Source organism: Brassica oleracea, chromosome C9 (genome assembly GCF_000695525.1).
Source record: "Brassica oleracea var. oleracea cultivar TO1000 chromosome C9, BOL, whole genome shotgun sequence".
Taxonomy (NCBI): domain Eukaryota; kingdom Viridiplantae; phylum Streptophyta; class Magnoliopsida; order Brassicales; family Brassicaceae; genus Brassica; species Brassica oleracea.
In genome coordinates, this window is record NC_027756.1 from 33663542 (window position 1) to 33674852 (window position 11311).

General features: G+C 33.0%; 1 long non-coding RNA gene and 1 pseudogene across 1 annotated transcript; one reads left to right on the top strand and one right to left on the bottom strand.

Annotated features, from left to right (window-relative positions):
- Positions 1-4063: 4063 nt before the first annotated feature.
- Positions 4064-5792, bottom strand: LOC106316112. Its single transcript, XR_001264725.1, has 3 exons — positions 5205-5792; positions 4370-4391; positions 4064-4287 (listed from the first exon to the last, which is right to left on the bottom strand). It is a non-coding gene; the product is annotated as an uncharacterized LOC106316112 (long non-coding RNA).
- A 763-nt stretch (positions 5793-6555) lies between these two features.
- LOC106314840 lies at positions 6556-10771 on the top strand (annotated as a pseudogene).
- Positions 10772-11311: the final 540 nt, after the last annotated feature.

Here is an 11311-nt window from a genome sequence, read left to right on the forward strand (position 1 = left end):
CACAGATGACCTCCAGGGTCATGCAGGTTTCCATTCTCAACCCTCTGTAGCACAAGTGTCGCGACCATGTCTGCTCGCGGATTGGTATCGATCGATGTTCGAGTTGAACTGTCGATCGTTGTTTTGTCACAAGTGTCGATCGTAGTAGAGGTGGTGTCGATCAACGTAGTAGAGGTAGTGTCGATCGATGATGCATGTTTCTCTTTGCGGATCGAGCATTCCAAAGGTGCTGGGTCTGAGAAGAAAAGTAATTCCTCCTTACTGCTTCTGGTATTGATAGGCATGTACCTGAAAGACAAGAATTTTTTTTTTATGTATGTAACTATGATAGTAAATAAAACCTAGACTAAACCTATTAATCAAGTCTATTGGCGAATCATTGCTGCCCGGCAACGGCGCCAAATTTGATATCACTCAAATTACCCTAAGGAGTGATTTTATACTTAGGGATCGAATCCAAAGGGAGCATGAGCACACAATAAACTATAGAAATCAAGGTTAAGCTAGGCAAACAGTTTAATAAGCAGTAAATAAATAGAACAGGGTTGGACAAGGCAGTTGTTCTGTTGATTGGTTGAGGTTTGTAAACAATAAGATGAAAGCGCTAGACTTAGGGATTTATCAATCAAGAGATTCAAAACTACAATTCAAGGATGAGAATGGTTTATAGATTCAATTCTAGAACTCGATTTTAATAAGTAAGCAATCCAGATTTCGCATGCTAATCAGATGTCTAAGTCCAGTCTCAATCTCAGATGTCGTTTACTGACTTGGAGCGAGCGTCGATCGATGCTATGGCCTGAGCGTCGATCGATGCTTCCTCAGACAAGCATTAACGACCTAATCGATTAAGTTCAATTAGATTCCTAGACCAACTCTCGTATGCGCCTAGGTATCTAATCCAGCAGAGTTCGGGTTCCGTTAATTGATTGCACTTTCGTGCCTCTCAACTATCCTATGATTCTAGGTTCAAACAATTAGTCACACTGTCGTGCTATCCTAACTATTCCAGATCCTAGTATTACAAATCATCATGGTGTAGAGATCTATAGATAATCTAACAATCCTAATTGACTATCAGTTTGACATTAAGCTCATGAAATCCCTAAACCTAACAAGATGATTACTCAGACATAGAAGCAGTAATACAAATCATAGTCTAAATAATAGATAGATAAATCAATTGTAAAACCAATGGAGTTCCAATCAATCTCTGAAGGAGAATTGATCTTCTCTCCAAACCTAAGAGAAAATAATAGAATAGGATAATAGAAAGCTTGTATCCGTCAACAATGGTTTAGAAATACATAAATAGGGTTTCTGGTCGCCTATGGGTATTTTGGTAACTTTGTGTGGCTTATGGGCTTCAATCGGTCCTGAAATATGCTTGGCCCACGTTTTGGCATCACTGTCAATTGATGGCAATGCTGTTTCATCGATCGACAGTCATGCATCTCCTCGACAGCTTCCTCTCGCGAGGCAGACCGATCACTCTTCAGTAAAACATGCATAACTTCTGCTATAAGATGCTGATTGACCTCAAACTGGCGGAATTGGAAATATAACTCAAAGCTCTATCTTGTGTCAAAAGATGGGCTCAATCTAACGGTAAGAAGGTCTCCATCCATAGCTAAACATCTGACGCGTCTATGCAGATCTGCACTCAAAAGGCTTCAAAATCACCATATTTCTCCAGAACGTATTTGAACCTGTAAATACTCTTAAAAGACTTCAAAACATAATAATTATATCTTAACACTTATATACCCTGTCTGATGGGTAAAATCCATGGTGTACCAAGATACCCCTTAACTGCTTTTTACCCTAAAATCTTCCACCATCTGTATGCATATACATAGTGATATGTTAGTGTTACTGTCGACTAAAATGTTGTGTGTTTTACGTTAACTTGTACATGAATTTCATTTGTGTGATTGTTTTACATTAATGAGTGTGTTTGGCAATGCTATTTTAGATCTAACAAATGATAAACCATTTTTTATTATTGTTTTCGGGTAGTTATTCATTTAATGAGGTCAAACTAAGAGGTGATTTAACAAAGAAGTAATATTACTATTTTCATAGAGAAATCGTATTTTCACATCTTCACATTATTTACTACAATGCCTAATATTTCTATGTGATTGCGCGATTTTGTGGATACAAATATTTGATGAAATATATTTATAATATATTGTATGAAACAGTATTATATTTTATTTGAAATACCTAAATTTAAAATTTTATTATATATAAACAAAATTTAATTTATTATTTATTTTGACCATTTTTTTACTTTTGAATATAAAATATATGTATATTTGAATATTTTGTTATGCTAACTACTGTAGAATTAGCTAATATATTTTTTATTTTAACTTTTTAAAATTGATACTTTTATAATTTATATATTGATACTTTATTTAGGAATATAAATACTGATTTAGTTATTGATTTGTAGAAAGAACAATAAATCATAAAAATAATAGTTGTATTTTAATTCTCTTTTATTTTCAAATTTTATTCTTTGAATTTTATTTCCTTCTAAAAATGTTGCATTCAGTTGTAAAAATGATTTTAAAATAAAAACATTATTTTCATTAAAAAAGAAATTTAATACGTAAATAAAAAATCATTATATGATTTTCACATTCAAATGATCAAAAGTGGTAACGGTATCCCTAGATTTTGTAACAAATTTTATATATAAGTATATCAGAATACTCTTTCTGTCATTCTTACACACATAACTCATGTATCTTGTAATTTCTCTCTCATTTCATCCGAATCATAACTCCTTCTGTTATTCTTACACTAGGGATATTCCGGCGCTACGCGCCGGGTTCGGAGGTTGATTTCTCTTATGAATTCCATTTGTTTCATTTTGTTCTGTTAGTTGGTAGTTCATTTGAGTCTGAATTATTAGTTCTTGGCAATTAAGATTTGGGGGCCGTGAACTAATAATTGAATATATAAGTACATGTTAGTAGATCGCATGATGTCATGTCAAAGCGTTCCTTACTCTTTGGTGAGTGAATTTTAGTTTTTTTGAGTTATGGGTTTGATGCAGTTTTTTTGGTTTACGTATGTATTAAGGTTTATATTTATTTGTTTAATTTTTGGAGTCAGTATAGTAGGGAGTAATTATATATTTTTTATAATTGGTTGCTGTCTGTGGGACTTCTTTCTGTCAGTGTTTTTTGTGTGATTTTGCATGGGTAATGTGTGGGTGAAGCTGTTGATGCGGAACATTAGATATGGTGGTTGGTATGAGGTATTTTGGACCTTTTAAAACTTAGTTGTCATTGGATATTGGCTATTTATCGATTTCGTACAAATTTATCTTTATTAGTTCTTTTAATTTGTGCTAGAAACAAATTTTAAAATGGATTTGACATAGTAAGTTTGTTTTTCCCTTTATATAATCTCGACATGCTTAAGAATTAAAAAATTAGTTACTTTTATATAATATAGTTTTTTTAGATCATAAGTTTTAAGTTCAACTGAAACCTATTTTTATTAAGTGAATCTTTGGGGTTTTTATAGTTCTTTTATGTCAAACATCTTGTTATAATTTGTATTGAATATTACATAAATGTTTTTGAGAAGGAATATTACATAATTTGTTTTTATATATTTTGTATATTGTTCTAAATTTTTTTGGTCTTCGTATTGTTTTGACGCTGATTTTGAATTGTAAATTTACTATAATAGGATAATTATAGATTTATTTTAGGTCAATAGAGTGTGTAATTCCATAGTCTTACAGTCATAATGAGTATTTTTATTTTTATATAGTTAATGAATATATTGACACGTTCGTCATTCTATTGTTTTTAATTTTGTATCTCTCAATTCATTTTTTTGACATGTTTATTTTATTATTAGTGGTAAGTTTACTATCACATTGACGACAAAAAAAAAAAGAAGCTTACTATCACATTATATTTATATCATATTTTACTATGATATTTATTTTTTATGGTTTCCTAGCCATTATGTTTTTATTGCTGAGTAAATAATTTTACGTCGTTGATTTTTTTTGTTTTAAAGAATACCTAAATAATGTAAATTATTCTTGTTTAATATTTTATTCAGTCTAGTTTTTGTTATACTACACTGCTAATATAAATCTCCTGCACTCCGAAGCAAACGTGCAGCTAAATCGACGGTCGGACCACTACCGATAGATTGATAGAGGATAATGTTCTCCTGCTTTGCTCCATAGTTCTCTTCCAGACATTTGTAAGCAGCTTCGATATCAGCATAAGTATTTTGTTCGCTGGGCTGCAACAAAACAGAGATTTATATTAGCAGTGTAGATGGGCCAACAGAACTAAAGAGAGGCTTAGGATCTGTGGTTACTCACCTTCCCTGATGATTGACCATACCTGTAAACACCACAACATATTTAGAGGAGTTAAATAAGTGGAAAATGTGAACTTACGGAAGTAAATCCTACAATATTCCAGTTCAATTTTAAGACAAGACAGAACAAGGTTTATAGTTTATGCTTTGTATGAACCAAAAAGGTGTTTCATAAAAGAGCTACATTTTGACATTTCAATACTTTTGCCTTCAGAAACAGATACAAACAACAGATCTGAAATGTCTAGAAACTTTAAGTTTTTGGCCTAAGACCATTTTATGTCAACAACACAACCGAAACATCAAACTCAAACCCTACCTCAAAACTGCTTTTTGTCTCCAAGGACTATTGTAGATCTCGACTATGAAGAAACCATAAAGACAAAATCTTCCAAAAACAACAAAGATTTTTCCAGTAAATTTCTAGACTTTATAGAGTCTGCAAACCTAAACTTTCCGAAGATTATCAGCTTCAACAGAATGAAAGCACAAACCTCTGCATCTGGAAGCTTCAAATCTACTTGAACAAATCCAGAAAACAGAGCAACAAAAAAAAAATCAAAACTTTCTCAGAAAGATCTGTGCTTTAAAATTCAAAAGGGAAGAAAGAACTGAACCCATCAAATCCATAAGCATAATTTTGTCTGAGAATGATAAAGAGGACAGATGAAAAAGTATGCTAAACGTATTAATCAACACAAGAACAACTGGTGAAAGGTGATCATTTATCTACTGAATCTACTGATATTCAGCTCCATATATGACAATCAATCATTTATCTACTGAATCTCACAAGATCTATATAAATAAAGGTGATGGATTTTCAGGACATAAACCTTTTCATCAAGAAGGAGCATGTCCACTCCCATCAGCTCTCCTCCCTTTGGGGTTTCCCATAATCGTGACGACCGTATCGGAACAACGACCAGTGCTAACATTAGAAAAAGGTCTGGTAAGCCACCATTGATGCAGGTTACGTTGTAAGAAGGAGATGATACTCTGTTGAAACAACTTGATCTGAAGATTTCTAAGACGTTATTTATAGAATTTTTTTTTTAGGGTTTTCATCTGGACTTTTGAGAAGGAGGCAATTGAATAAACTGTAGTGGGAAAGATTGAAGGACCAATCAATGGTGAGAAAAAAAGACAAACTCTCATCGTCAAGGCAAAGCGTTACAGATCTGAAACCGTAGTGTAGGAAGATATCAGGGATCGTGAACAGTGCAGGGGAAAAGCAGGAAGAGAGTTCTGAGTAGTTGGGCTTTGTGAATATTGGACATTGCCATCTTTGAGTATTTTTTACAGATTACGGGAAAGTGGTAGGATAAGCGCTGACATGGTGCAATTTGCCCTTTCCTCCTTGATGATGCGGACGCAGGAGGTGACAGAAAACTCCCATTTATTGTTATAGATAACACATAACTCTTTTTGTCATTCTTACACACATAACTCATGTACCTTGTAATTTCTCTCTCATTTCATCCGAAACAAAATCAAATTTTGATTTCAAAATAACATTGTCATTGAGCTTCCTCGAGTTTGATGATATTGAATTATTAAAGAGTGGGTATCTTTCATCGAATTTAAGCTAAAAGTTTTGTGTGCTTGGAGAAGCTATGCACGAAATCTTAACAATCTAGATAATTCATATGAGTTTAAAATTTTATGATATTTTTCCCGAAGCATACTCCCCTGAAGTCTTCTGCTCAATGCATGTAAAATGTTTTGGTCAATGCATGTGTTAGTTTTGAAATTGACAATTTTTAAATTCTTCTTAGTTGACTTTATGTGAAGTTTTTAAAATTTCTTTTGTAAACAAAAACAAAGTTTAGTAGACTTCCGATGAAGTCTCTGTAAAACAAAACGAGGCTAGCTTTGCATTTGACCAAAATTTTATAAAAATTTGAACAAAACAGGCAGCCACAAGACGACCACAGCTCACTAAGATTCCGGTAACCAGAGACTAATCCCACCTTACAAATCCAAGATGAACTAGTCAACAACACCTCTGCAAAGTTTCAGCTCAATCAGAGAATATCCAACCTTCGGATTTACCAAACACTCAAGATAGCACTACTGAAGAACTTTGATGATCAGCTTCACTAAAACCCAGACAATAGAAGATCCAACCGTTGAAAACCAATCCCTTCGATGAACCTTTAAAGCATCCCACAAAATATCAGTCCGATGAGGATCCGTTTGACCCCTCCAAACATGCCTTGAAAAACCCAGACATAATTTGTCTTCTTCTTTCTTTTTCTCTCTTTTGTGTAGTGAGTCTTCTTGAGTACTCTTCTTTTTTGTGTCAATTCTAACCACACAGATTAGGTTAAGAGACTTTATATAATGTCTCACTAACCCACAGGGCCCAATACTAATCACATGGACTAATACCAATGGTCCAACTTCCAAGTTTGGTCATCACCAACCAAACCCAATGGGTTTCCTCCATCTAGAAGGAACCCAACAACATTAGCACCAAAGATCGGTCATTTCGATTACATTATCATCGGAGGAGGGGCCTCAGGGTGTGCATTAGCCACAACGCTTTCTCAAAACGCCACAGTTTTGGTTCTTAAACGCGGTGGCTCTCCCTATGACAATCCTACAGCCACCGACATCGGCAACTTTTCCAACACAGCATTGAACAACACACCGAACTCGTAGTCACAGCTATTCATCTATGAGGACGGCGTATACAACATACAGCCACGTGTTCTCGGTGGAGGCTCAACACTAAGCGCTGGATTCTACACACGTGCGAGCGATGACTATGTGGAAGAGGCTGAGTAGGAGATGGAGGAAGTGGAAGCTGCTTATGAGTGGGTCGAGAAGAAACTCGTATACAGGCCACCTATGAAGGGATGGCAATCTGCGTTGAAAGATGGGCTTCTCGAGGCTGGAGTGTTACCTTACAATGGTTTCACGTTGGATCATATCTATGGGACGAAGATCGGTGTTATGTTATTCGACCGTGAGGGACAAAAACACTCCGTCGTGGAATTATTAAAGTATGCTAATTCGGACACAATTGTTGTCTACTTGTACGCTTATGTTCACAAGATCCTCTTCACCACCAAAGGTAATGGATGCCATACTCACATTTTCTTATTCATATCTATATTTTTGGACATGAAAACTATGTGTTTTGTACAGGAAGACCGAAGCCAAAGGCGTCTGGAGTGATATATCAAGATGCAGATAGAGTGTTCCACAAGGCAGAGCTTGTGAATAAAGCAATGAATGAAGTAGTTTGTCTGTCGGTGCCATGGGGAGCCCGCAGCTATTGATGCTTAGTGGTGTGGGTCCTACGACTCATCTTAAGGCCCACAAGATTAATCGTGTGGTCCTAGATAACCCCATGGTTGGACAAGGGATGGGAGATAATCTGATGAACATTGTCGTTGTCCCTTTTCCTCAACCTGTTGGAGTGTCCCTTCTAGAGGTTGTTGGGATCACCAAGTTTGATAGTTTCAGTGAATATTGTGCTGGCTTGAGTCTCTCTTATAACTTGACCCGTAGGTTTTTCGATGGGTTTTGAGACTTCCCAACGAGGTACAATATAGTTACATTGAATGTTAATAAGCCCCACATTTTAAAGGGGAGTCATCCTCAAAATAAAGGGACGATGGTGTATTACTCCAACGGCCACCCTCAAATTTATTTTTAATAGAAATAATAATTTTCACTTTAGTCCTCAAAATTAGTGATTTGCCAGCTACTCAAAATTATTGATAATGAACTATAATCGTTAAATTTTCAAATATAAATAAAATATACTATTTGAAACATATTAAAATAAATTATTTTTGAGAAAATATAATAATATGTAGTCATATATAACTATATATAGTACAAAAGGTGTTAATACAATAATTTTAATTGAAATATTTTAAAGAAAATATAAAGATAAATATTAAAATATGATATATAAAAAGTTATTAATGTGATTGTGAAACTATAGGGACTAAACTGAAAAATAAATAGTATTTTTAGGAGGAGAATAATGCACCATCAAATTTGAAAGTGTATTATTCACCTTGCAGAAATGAAAGTTATGTAATGTTTCTCGACATGATCCATTGCCTTTCTTGAAAATTGTATAACAGAAATTTGTATTATATGAATTATAACCAAAAAGTTATTGAATTTCAAAAAGTTGGAAATGCTTTTAACTTTTTTTTTTTTTTTTTTTTTTTTTGGCAACAAACGGTTATTCTATTACTCAAACATGAGATGGTCTGGGTAATCGGACCGGAATAAAACAACCAATAAAACATAGAGATCTATGAAAACTGATAGGATTAAGAGCTATCGGAGATGTTATCTAATTTGTTAAAATATAATTATATTTTTTATCTACTAATAACAGGTCGTCACTTGAGTGTTAGCAAGACAATATTTGATTTATTATGTAATCTGAATAACTTTTAATAAATTACGTGTAATAATATGCTAGCAAAGTTTCATTGTTTTAGGAATAGAAATCATTCATTATATGGTGTTTAAAAATATGCTAATAAAATTTTACAATTAAGAAAATCGTAATAAAACAAAATTTCCTTCGGGTTATACTAGATATATAATATTTAATCGACAACAAATATCTCCTATTTAAAATGCAAAATTTCATCGAGATGATATTTATTGGAATTGGTATCTACATTAACTTCCCTACTAATATAATATTTTCCTAAACAAAGTGACACCACTATCTTTACAATAAAATCTTTAAAATACATTTAGCACTATATTAGAATATGCTCATCAGCTTTCTATATTTGAAGCAATGAGACGATAAATACATGTACAATATTTTTTTATATAAACAAAATTATAATCAACTTTAAATATGTCATTTATTCTTCAAAAAAATTCATCTATGTTATTTTTTGCAAACTATAAAAAGATTGTTTATTTTTCTCTTTTAGGTTGTTCACCCATTTAATTATTTTAAAATAATAGGTTTTGATACTAACCATGGCATTAATGAATTGATATTTATTAATTAATTATGAAATAACAATATATACAAAATATTATACAGTAATAGTATCGAACAAGGTACATAAATAATAGTTATAAAATTGTATAATATAACACTAAATTTTATAAAATATATAAAATAATTTTGTAATATAAACTAATTTTTGATCCGTACAACAACAAAAAAATGTATGTGCAGGTACACATTGCCAATAGGCTTACATCAAATAACTGAACATCTAGTGTTCTATCATTGACGATAATAAATTAATTTTAAACTAGTTTTCTAAATCAAATAAAAAATATAATCTACGTTTTAACGCGGATCAAAATCTAGTTATTACTTATTCTAGAATTATAAGACTCAGCATCATTAGTGGTGCTGTCTAAATAGTCTCTTAACAAAAATAATAACATTTTTTTAGCAAGGCAAAAATAATAACAAAGTATAATAAAATAAGAAAGAGAATAAGAAAGGAAGAAAAGATTATTTGTAAAGAAGCGTTGCCCACATGAGAAATAAGTTGTTCTACAGCTGTCTTTTTGCTATTTGTGTATCTGTTTTTTTTGTTTTAAAAATTAACCAGATAAATATATCACTTAGAATATTAATATAAATTCATAAAAACTGTGATAGAGAGACTTAAATGCTAATGCTCTTATATACTTATATAATACATTTTGCAGGCAAGCCTCTCCACCCAATCAACTATAGAATTTTTCAAATCTATTGATGGCTTGATCCTCCAAAAGGTCGACGGACCACTCTCCAGGGGTCACCTAGAGCTCCGGAACACAAACCCAAATGATAACCCTTCAGTGACATTCAACTACTATCAAGATCCTGAGAATCTTAAGATTTGTGTTACAGGTCTCAAAACCATATAATTGAAGTAATAAACTCGAATGCATTTTTCAATTACAAGTATACTAATGCAACCGCACATGAGCTGTTCAATCTCATGCTGGACATTCCAACCAATCTGAGGCCGAGGCATGTGACCTCAACGTTGAACTTGACGCAATTTTGCATCGATACTGTGATGACTATATGGCATTACCATGGAGGTTGTCAAGTTGGAAGAGTAGTTGACAAGAACTACAAAGTATTAGGCATTGATGCTTTGAGGGTCATCGATGGATCCACATTTCTCAAGTCTCCTGGAACTAATCTCCAAGCCACAGTCATGATGCTCGGAAGGTAAAAATGCAAATTAACCAAATGATTTTATAAATGTTCTTGACTTAAAAAAGATATATGATTGTTGGATCGTGTTATGTGCATGTAAGGTACATGGGACAAAGGATTCTTCGAGAGAGAGATGAGGTTGGGGAAAAGAATGAAAAAGATTTGAGTGTTTCTCCAATTGAAGATGAGACCAATTTATGCTCTTCATTTCCAAAGAATAAACTCTAAAGATATAATCAGTGGTATGTATATTCATGGATTTTCCAAATAAGGTTTTGTGTTGTACAAGATGTGAAATTATTTTGATGTTGAACAAGAGTGTACATCTTATTGATGTTGTCAATTATTAGTTATCTTTTTTTTTTGCCAAATGATTCAAAAATGTTATCAAGATATGATTGTTTTGACATTTCAAATTAACATAAAACAAAATTTTCACTGAATCTTTTAAACGGATTTTGCTTCCCAATTCCGTTGCAATAATTGGTAAAAACTAATCTAATTCGCAACTGTCACAAATTAGTAAAAGAAAATCGCAACACAAGTTTTGAGGGAATATTCATATTCATGTCACAAACCCGTACGGCCGTACCTGAACATTTTGACAGCAGCAGAAATGAACTGGAAGCAATGAAGTAAATTAGATATCCTTGAAAACTTGCCAACAAGAAGTAAAAAGTAAAAGAAGCAGAAATGAAGTAGAAGCAATTAGTACCAGTGAAGAAATGATAAGGGAATCTGATTTGCAAATTTACAATGAACACAATC